Consider the following 10,703-nt stretch of genomic DNA (forward strand, 5'->3'; position numbering starts at 1 on the left):
TTATCCAAGGTCACACAGCACATCAGAGTTGGGATTCCAGCCTCAGCCTAGAGCTGTTGCTATTTGATACTACTTTTCATAATTGTCTATCCATTTGGCTGATGAGAAAGGAAATTTGGGAAGAGACTAGCTAATATTCCCATGAGAACAAGATGATGAAATAGCTGGATAGCTTTACTAGAGGATACTTTTTCTGGAAAGAGAATAAAATGCCGCAGGAAGAGAGAAGACAGACATCACTGCTGATTTGGCCATCACCAAAACTGTTTTCTTTCCCCTTGATGCCATCTCAGAGTCAGTAAGCCTCCCGTTGCAACTTCAAAAAGAAGCCTGGTTTTCCCTAAACACAGTAATATTTAATAAAATAAATACAAATTGGGGAGCAAGAGAGAGTAGTGTTACTTTTGCATGTTTTTCTCAAGCTCATATAGAAAAGATGAATCCAACTAGTCATTTGAAATATTTTGAAGTAATTACACAAGTCAAAAAGCCAAAACATTCTCTTCTTTTTCAACACACTCTGGCTTCTTTTATGTTTCTACCTCTGGAAATAACAAACCATTCTCTTTTTGTTTCTTTTCTCTGTTAGAAAAGCTGCAAAGCACTTCTCAGGCTCATGCCGTGGTCCTCTCAGCAAATTATCAGTGTCTCCTGAAACATTTTCCTCCAAGTTATAAAGGCTGGTAATCAAATCCTTCAAAGATAAAACAGAATATTCTCTTTTTCCTTTTTGGCTTGTGGTCTTACATCACCACTATCCTCTTTTCCCTCTCAAATAAATATATAAATAACACTTCCTTTCCAAATCACAAATGAACTCTTTTCTTGCCTTATTTTAGAAGGAAGATCTGGAGTGATTGTTGATACAGTCCAAGCCAGCAGCTTCCACCAGTAGGTGCCAATGGCCCTCTTTTCTGCGTACTTAATAACTGCATTGCTTTTTCTATGGCTCTTTCGTCATCCAGACCCGCCTGGCAGTAGGTGAGGGCATTAAGTCAATTAATTGTGTTTGGATATTGCTGGCCTTGTGTTCTGTAAGCCAGCAGATGTTTGCAAGCTTAGTTTTAGGAAAGAGTCTCAGACGGGGTTGGGGGGGAGTCTGTGATGGATTAGATGACTTTGTGGGGAAGGTACTGAAAGAGAACCCGTGGTCTAGGTGTTAATAGAATGGGACTTGGAGAAGGCAGGTCTGCCAGAGCCCACTTGGCCCAGTGGGTTTCCTACCCGTGGACAACAGCTCAGCAGCTCCCTGAGATCACAGCTCACTCTCCTTCCTGCAGAGTCCTTCTTTCTCTTGCTCTTTCATTTCCTTAGCCATTCAGAAAACCTTTCATTTCACTCCTCCCTCCCCTTTCTCTCACTTCCCCACTTCCTCTGTCTCTGTCTCCTTCTCTCCCATCCTCCTCTTGTCATCAGCGTTTTATAGGATACACTCCATTTGGCTGGCATTTTCCTCCAGGGAATTGATATGCAATCTTTTGTTCTTTCAAGCTGTTTTTGTTTCCAAGAGACAAAATGCCTACTTTGTGTCATGTTCTCTTGTGTGTGACTAATGATAACAGGACAGTTATGAGCTGTACATTTGTAGTCTTAGAAAGCTTAAATTAGTACCATTTTTAATATAATAATTATATTAACATAAATTGCTTCTAAAACAAAACATGTGAAAGCAAGTTAAATGACTTAAATTATAGATGTCCGTTGACTAGTAAGCCATTAGAAAGTAGGCTAGTAATTCTCAGCTGCACTATTTCTGTTGCCTGAATGCGTCTAAGATGACTCCCTAGGCCTTCTAAAAACTAGAGAGTATCTGAGTAGGAGGAAATAGCAAATGACATCAAGGCCAATCATCTGCATGTGCTCCCATTTCTGATCCCCGCTTTCTGTGCTGATTTTCTCTCTTGAAATTTTTGACACAGCAGTTAATATTTGTCATAAGAAAAAAGAATATTAAAGTCATAGATTCTGCCATAGCTGAGTTAACATTTAATAAACTTTTCTCTGCAGAATGGGTGGATAGTTAGATGGATGGATGGTGGATGGAAAGATGTATGAATGATGGATGGATGATGAATAGATAAGAGGGATAAATGATGGGTGGGTAGATGAGTAGATGGTAGGTAGATAAGTGGTTGAAGATGGATAGATAGATGCACGGATGAAGTAAGCAGACTCTTGTTGTCAAATTAGATCATCTGAAGAAAATTAAGCTTGCCTATTTCCAATTAAATGAGTGCCTCCTCTATGCAAGACATAAAGGTGGCAGATATTTTGAGATAAAGAAGTAGAAGATATGGTCCAAGCCTTCAAAAAGGTTTCACTCTAATTTGGAAATAAGACAGTATATAATTAAACTTAAAATTACATGGTACAGATTGTTCAGAGAAAACTCATGTGGAAAAAACAAAAAATGTACTCCAAGTAAGAGAGAGAGTATCAAGGAAGACCTCAAGGAAGAGACCTGATCTGAGCAAGCATTTAAAGGGCATGTTAGGTTTGGACAAGTTGGGCGGAGGGACCATTTCTAGGGAGTAACAAATGACATTTGGTGATACCAACTCATTTTTCTTTTACTTATAGTTTTTTATTTTCACAGGTTTTCAGCAAGAAGAATTATAATTTTGTCTTTTCTTTAACTGTACACTCAACCCCAGCACAGTATCTTGCACAAATTAGGGTCAATTAATATAAAGAAAGCTGAGTGATGAAGAACTGATGCTTTTGAACTGTGGTGTTGGAAAAGACACTTCAGAGTCCCTTGGACTTCAGGGAGATCAAAGCAGTCCATCCTAAAGGAAATCAGTCCTGAATTGTCATTGGAAGGACTGATGCTGAGGCTGAAGCTCCAATATTTTGGCCACCTGATGTGAAAGGGTCTTTTCATTGGAAAGACCCTGATGCTGGCAAAGATTGAAGGCAGGAGGAGAAGGGGATGACAGAGGATGAGATGGTTGGATGGCATCACTGATTCAATGGACATGAGTTTGAGCAAGCTTGGGGAGTTGGTGATGGACAGGGAGGCCTGGCATGCTGCTCTCCATGGGGTTGCAAAGAGTTGGACACGACTGAGTAACTGAACTGAACTGAACTGAATATAGAGTGAATGAATGAGATGAACAAAGAATCAAGAGTTACACCCCAAGTCCCTACCCAGACTATGGTCTCTCCTTGAGATTTTGGCATAAAATGAAGTCCAACTACACCTAATATGGACTACATTTGATTAGGCTTTTCCTACATAAAAAAGCGTTGATAGAAAGTTTACAATATGGATTGGAAATAGGTTGATTAAATAAAATGTGTACTTTAGCAATAATGGAGACAGACCAATTTCTTTACATTTTTTCCATGAGGAAACTTTTCATATTTGAAATGAAAAGAGCCAAGGGGGGAAATGGAGCCACACTTTGACACAACCTTAATTAAATACCTTTAAGTAAGTAAGTGAGTTGCTCAGTCGTGTCTGACTCTCTGCGGCCCCATGGACTGTAGCCTACCATGCTCCTCTGTCCATGGGATTTTCCAGGCAAGAGTGCTGGAGTGGGGTGCCATTTCCTTCTCCAGAGGATCTTCCCAACCCAGGGATAGAACCCGGGTCTCCTGCATTGTAGGCAGACGCTTTATCATCTGAACCACCAGGGAAGCCCTAAATACTTTTACTCCCAGCTTTTTAGAAAAATCAAATCTATATTTTTACCCACGGGTTGTTCTTCAAGAGGATAGTAACACATCACTCCACTGGTTTTAGCCTTGCAACCAGAAACATGCAGTAATTTAATTAGCTGATGTGTCATATCAGCAGCTTAGAGACTGTGATCCTACTGTCTGAACCAAATAAAGGACGTTTGATTGGGAAGCGGCAGCTGCCTCTACAGGTCCTGGGCAGTGAATGACATGTGGAGTTTTGTTAATGACTTCAGATCTACCCAAAAAAGTTGACCCCTGAATTCCCTAAAGTCCATCTGTTCTCTAAGTGCTATGCCTTTAGGAAATTCTAGCTCCAAGGCTGGACAGAAAATTGGGAAAATAATGGAAAGAAAGGAAGGAATGTTATAGGCAAGAAGATCCTGCCTACCTCCCACCTTTGCATATATTTTTCCTCCATCTAGAAGGCTCAGCATTCCCTCACTTTCTTACTTCCCTTTGCCTCTGCTTAAATGTCACCCAGCTGTTCATCCTAGCTGTTTTCATACCCTTTCTCCTATCCTGACCTCCTTTACTCCTCACCCTTTATCAGTTCAGTTCAGTTCAGTTGCTCAGTTGTGTCTGACTCTTTGTGACCCCATGGACTGCAGCTCACCAGGCCTCCCTGTCCATCACAAACTCCCGGAGTTTCCCCAAACCCATGTCCAAAGTGTCGGTGATATCATCCAACCATCTCATCCTCTGTTGTCCCCTTCTCCTCCTGCCCTCAATCTTTCCCAACATCAGGGTCTTTTCAAATGAGTCAGCTCTTCACATCAGGAGACCAAAGTATTGGAGTTTCAGCTTCAGCATCAGTCCTTCCAATGAACACCCAGGACTGATCTCCTTTAGGATGGACTGGCTGGATCCCCTTGCAAGTCCAAGGGATTCTTAAGTCTTCCTCTCCAACACCATAGTTCAAAAGCATCAATTCTTCAGTACTCAGGTTTCTTTCTTTTTCCTTTTTTTTTTAATCTTGTAAAGCCATTAGCTTTATTATTTTTTTTTTCATTTATTTTTATTAGTTGGAGGCCACATCCATACACGGCTACTGGAAAAACCATAGCCTTGACGAGATGGATCTTTGTTGGCAACGTAATGTCTCTGCTTTTTAATATGCTGTCTAGGTTGGTCATAACTTTCCTTCCAAGGAGTAGCGTCTTTTAATTTCATGGCTGCAGTCACCATCTGCAGTGATTTTGGAGCCCCCTAAAATAAAGTCTGTCACTGTTTCCACTATTTCCCCATCTATTTCCTATGAAGTGATGGGACCAAATGCCATGATTTTTGTTTTCTGAATGTTGAGCTTTAAGCCAACATTTTCACTCTCTTCTTTCACTTTCATCAAGAAGCTCTTTAGTTCTTCTTGCTTTCTGCCATAAGGGTGGTGTCATCTGCATATCTGAGGTTATTGATATTTCTCCCGGCAATCTTGATTCCAGCTTGTGCTTCATCCAGCCCAGCATTTCTCATGATGTACTCTGCATGTAAGTTAAATAAGCAGGGTGACAATATACAACCTTGACGTACTCCTTTTCCTATTTAGAACCAGTCTGTTGTTCCATGTCCAGTTCCAACTGTTGCTTCCTGACCCGCATACAGATTTCACAGGAGGCAGGTCAGGTGGCCTGGTATTCCCATCTCTTTCAGAATTTTCCACAGTTTATTGTGATCCACACAGTCAAAGGCTTTAGCATAGTCAATAAAGCAGAAACAAATGTTTTTCTGGAACTCTCTTGCTTTTTCAATGATCCAGTGGATGTTGGCAATTTGATCTCTGGTTCCTCTGCCTTTACTGAAACCAGCTTGAACATCTGGAAGTTCATGGTTCACATATTGTTGAAGTCTGGCTTGGAGAATTTTGAGCATTACTTTACTAGCATGTGAGATGAGTGCAATTGTGTGGTAGTTTGAGCATTCTTTAGCATTGCCTTTCTTAGGGATTAGAATAAAAACTGACCTTTTCCAGTCCTGTTGCCTCTGCTGAGTTTTCCAAATTTGCTGGCATATTGAGTGCAGCACTGTCACAGCATCATCTTTTAGGGTTTGAATTAGCTCAACTGGAATTCCATCACTTCCACTAGGTTTGTTCATAGTGATGCTTCCTAAGGCCCACTTGACTTCACATTCCAAGATGTCTGGCTCTAAGTGAATGATCACACCATCGTAATTATCTGGGTCGTGAAGATCTTTTCTGTACAGTTCTTCTGTGTTTTCTTGCCACTTCTTCTTAATATCTTCTGCTTCTTTTAGGTCCATACCATTTCTGTCCTTTATTGAGCCCATCTTTACATGAAATGTTCCCTTGGTATCTCTAATTTTCTTGAAGAGGTCTCTAGCCATTCCCATTCTATTGTTTTCCTCTATTTCTTTGCGTTGATCACTGAGGAAGGCTTTCTTATCTCTTCTTGCTATTCTTTGGCACTCTGCATTCAAATGGGTCCATCCTAAAGGAGCTCACTCCTGGATGTTCATTGGCAGAACTGATGTTGAAGCTGAAACTCCAGTACTTTGGCCACCTGATGCAAAGAATTGACTCATTAGAAAAGACCCTGATGCTGGGAAAGATTGAAGGAGGGAGGAGAAGGGGACCACAGAGGATGAGACGGTTGAATGGCATCACCAACTCAATGGACAAGAGTTTGAGTAAACTCCAGAGGTTGGCGATGGACAGGGAGGCCCAGCGTGCTGCGGTTCATGGAGGCGCAAAGAGTCAAACGTGACTAAGCGACTGAACTGAACTGAATCTCTCCTTTTCTCCTTTGCTTTTCGCTTCTCTTCTTTTCAGAGCTATTTGTAAGGCCTCCTCAGACAGCCATTTTGTTTTTCTGCATTTCTTTTTCTTGGGGATGGACTTGCTCCCTGTCCCTTGTACAATGTCATGAACCTCCGTCCATAGTTCATCAGGCACTCTGTCTATCAGATCTAGTTCCTTAAATCTATTTCTCATTTCCACTGTATTTTACCCTGCACTTATTTCCACATGGTGCAGATGCTTATTTGTTCATTACCAGTCACCATGATAACAGACAGGGTAAGAACTTGTCATTTGTCCATGGTATTTAATATGTTACCTTTGCTTGATGATAGAACAGTACCTAGCACACAGAAGGCAGTAATATTTGCTTAAGGAATGAATTTTGGGGGTTTTCCTTGCTTATTTAAACACTTCAAAGACCTAAGCTGAAAGAAAGAGCTCTAATAAGACTTACAGGCAGCATTTCTTGAATACTTACAATGTGCAAAGCAAACTAAAGTGAACAAACTTAACCTTAGCAGTCTCTGCCTGCCACACTTTGGGCTGTTACAAGGGGATTCCAGACGAGGGAAATTATATGTCAGATTGTCACCTTGGCAGCCAGTATATGTTGAAAATAAAGACCCACGTGAGCTGAGTGATGATGATGATAAACTGGCATATAAAGCACTTACTATGTGTTGGGCACTCTTCTGAGTACTAATACACTTAATTTTCATCACCACCCAATGAACCAGATCCTGATAGTACCTTCATTTAATAAATCAAGAAAATAAGCCAGAGAGAAATAATTCATTCAAGGTCACGTATTCAAACTAATGTCAGAGTCTGGCTCCAAGGTCATGCAGAAATGCCATTAAAGCAGAAAAAAAAGAAAGCCTGAGGAAGAGGGTGCCCAGGACAGGAATCCAGGTCGGTTCCGTAGGTCTGCAGGCTGGGACTCAGCAGGTGCTGTCATCAGCGTGGAATTACAGAGGATCCAGAAACAAGAGCATTACATTTCCTGAATAAGCTCATGCAATATTTACAGAAAACTGCTCATTGAAGAGACTATTAAAGGTGGAGCTCTTACCAAAGGGGATTTTTATACTCAATAATCACTAGATGAGTGAAAAAATTCATGCTCCATGGAGCTAAAAACTCTCTCCCAAGGGGAATAGAAAAAGCAGTCCCTAAAATAAAAAAGGACATGTAGGATAATCACTATGCTAAATAACATATGTGAAAAAGCAAAAAAATCACCCAGTCTCTTGAATTTAGCTGAAGACTTTTTTTTATTGAATGAGCTTCTTTTACTTGCATCTAAGCGATTTCTGTTTCCACTTGAACTGCCTCAAAAAGAGCGAGTCAAAAAGAAAAGTTACTGGGAATGGAATTCAATAATATTTAAATAGAAGTGAAATTAAATATTATTTGACGTGTCATTTCCTGGTTGGCCACACGGAAGATCCTGACTGGGTACTCACTTAGCTGAGCTTCAGGAAACATGTTCAATGGATTGTGGTTCTATACACACACACACACACACACACACACACACACACACACGAGTGGGGATGGGGTAAGGAATAGAGAGGAAGAACTCACACATTCTGAGCTCTCTAATACGGCCCAGAGGGCAGCTCAGAGGTTCTAGCTGAGGTTTCCTATCTGTGCTCCTGTCATTTTTCTCAGTCATCTAGAATCTTAATAATTTAAATATTAATAGTTATTATTGGTTGGGCACTTTCAATGAGCCCAGAACTACAGCTCAGGCTTCCCTGGTGGCTCAGAGAGTGAAGAATCTGTTTGCAGTGTGGGAGATCCAGGTTCGATCCCTGGGTTAGGGAGAGCCCCTGGAGAAGGGAAAGGCTATCCACCCCAGTATTCTTGCCTGGAGAATTCCATGGACAGAGGAGCCTGATGGGCTATATAGTCCATGGGGTTGCAAAGAGTCTGACACAATTGAGCAACTAACACTTCACTTTTCTGATTATTATATCATTTATATTCTCACAACAAATCCATGAAAGAGGTGGAGAAATGGGAGCTCAGAAAGGCGACCAGAACTTGCTGAGCCTCCCAGCTGTAAGGGATGCCCTGTGGCAGACTTCACTCCAGAACCTGCATTGTCAGCCACCCCTCCGAGTTGTGTTAAGGGCCCTTTGGGGGTGGCTTTAGCTGGGTTCACATTCCTCCTTCAACTCTCAGAGAGTGAGGTCAGGTGAGAAGTGGGCTCCTCAAAATGAAGAGGTGGGCTCTTAGACCAGAAGAGGCGATGCTGGGAGAAGTGACAGATCCACCCACAGCTGTCACTTACACATGGCACGGATGTGTTTGGAATCAGTCTTCATCTACACCACCAGCACAGAGATAATCGGAGGGCAGACAAGGGACACTGTCCAGATGTGGTGGTCTCCTGAGTTCAGGGCATTGCAACGGGGCATCATCTAAGGGCACAAAGACCCCAGAGACAAGCCTGATGCCACTCAGTGATGCCCAAGGTCACTTCTGCCCTGGAAGCATGGTTTGTCACCTGCCTCCTTGAGCATCCCCAGAACCTGATCTTGGAGGACCCTGGATTCAGAAATACCAGGCGAGTCAGGTTCAGCTACAGGGTCTTCATTTCACTTCCCTTTTGAGATGGAATCAAGCAAACCATCTTAGGTTGGGATCCCTGAGCAGTAAATCTTGAGATGATGATTTAAGTGCAAGTCAGTTGCTTGAGCGGCAATCCCAGGAATCCAGGAGGAAAGGGGAGGGAAGGATGTCAAAGAAGGCGTGTATGTGAGCAGGTTCTGCTGGGGGTAATTGGGGTCCAATCCCACTGAGAGCCTCAGGGATCACTTAGACTGTACCTCCATGGAGGTATTTATCCACCAACTCCCACCATCACTTTCTGAGTGCTGCTCCCAAGGGCAGCTACCTAACATTTCCACCCTCTGATGGGCTAAGAATGCTCAGGTCCCCAAGGAACACCTCTGGGGTAAGAAGCATAGGTCAGAGATGTCAGAAGCCATCTGACTAGGGTTTGTGGGGACTGGACAGGCCCAGGAGAGGTGTACAGGGCACAGTGCCTGTGCCTGCCCCACAGGCAGAAAACAAGAGCCTGGTGTCAGCCAGAAGCTGCAGGACTGCTTAGCTCTGGCCAATTACTGGCCATGCGAAAAGGTAGAATTAGTGTTTAAGAGAAAATACATACCTAAATTTTATTTGAAATCCCATTTTCAAATGTGTTGGTAACAAATTCAAAAATTTAAAAATACTGCAGGCTAAATAAAAACATCTGCTGGTCACAGTGTATAGCTTCTGGTAAATAGGTAAGAATGCTTGCTCCTTCCTGCCAAGGGATTTTCCTTCTGTCACCTCAAGAGGACTTTATTGTATTTGGAGGACGAACCCATTTTCTGAGAGAGCTTCCTGCCTAAAGCATGTCTCTGAATTGTCCCGCCTGGGAGACAGAATTCAAGGTGAAGGACTTTGCCAATGCAGGAGTCTGCCAGTGTCACTTGTCTCTCCACCAGTAGTTTTGTGACCCTACCACCTCCTGCAGCTGGTTGCCTTAGAACAAGAGCTCCTGGAAGGATGACATGCCCCCTCTTTTTTTCAGCCACCATACAGAGATGGGAGTTTCTCAAGGGCAGGTGGCCACCATCAGTCGTCGCCTCTCTTTTAGTAGCTGTTATACTGGGACACTCTGCTCTGACACCTTTCAGCAGCACTCTAAAAAGAAAGGTTTAACAGTCGCCAGAGGAAAAAGAAAATGACAGTGGTAGCAAAAATGACTCTCCAAACACCCACAAACTTCTACGGAGGCCATGGTCAGGGAGAGAGGGGGCGACTCACGCCCTCCAACTAAAGATAATGGCGGTGCCCGCCGTGTGCTGACACTCTCTGGGTGCCAGGTCAAGACAGCCAAGCTCTTTTCTCTCATGGCAGCTACATCCTATGCAGGGAAACCCCCATCCAGACTGGAGAAGCTGAGAAAGCAGCTCCAGCAGGGCATCAGCTAGCCGTGCGACCTCCTTGGCCAGAGGAGGATAATAACACTCTCTGTCCTGCTCACCCAACACATTTGTGTCAAGGTCAGATGGGGCCATGGGTGTGGAAAGCATTGGGAAACTGGGGCCTTCAAGGTAAGGCACATTCATCGCTTGCCTGGTCCGTCTCTCCTGGGTGAAGAACAATTGCATCTTGAGATGATGCAGGGAGAAGTGGGCGGGTAACATCTCCGGTATTTGCCCAGAGGTTGAACCTGGGTGGGGCGACTGCTTTATCGGTG

Source organism: Odocoileus virginianus, chromosome 20 (genome assembly GCF_023699985.2).
Source record: "Odocoileus virginianus isolate 20LAN1187 ecotype Illinois chromosome 20, Ovbor_1.2, whole genome shotgun sequence".
Lineage (NCBI taxonomy): Eukaryota > Metazoa > Chordata > Mammalia > Artiodactyla > Cervidae > Odocoileus > Odocoileus virginianus.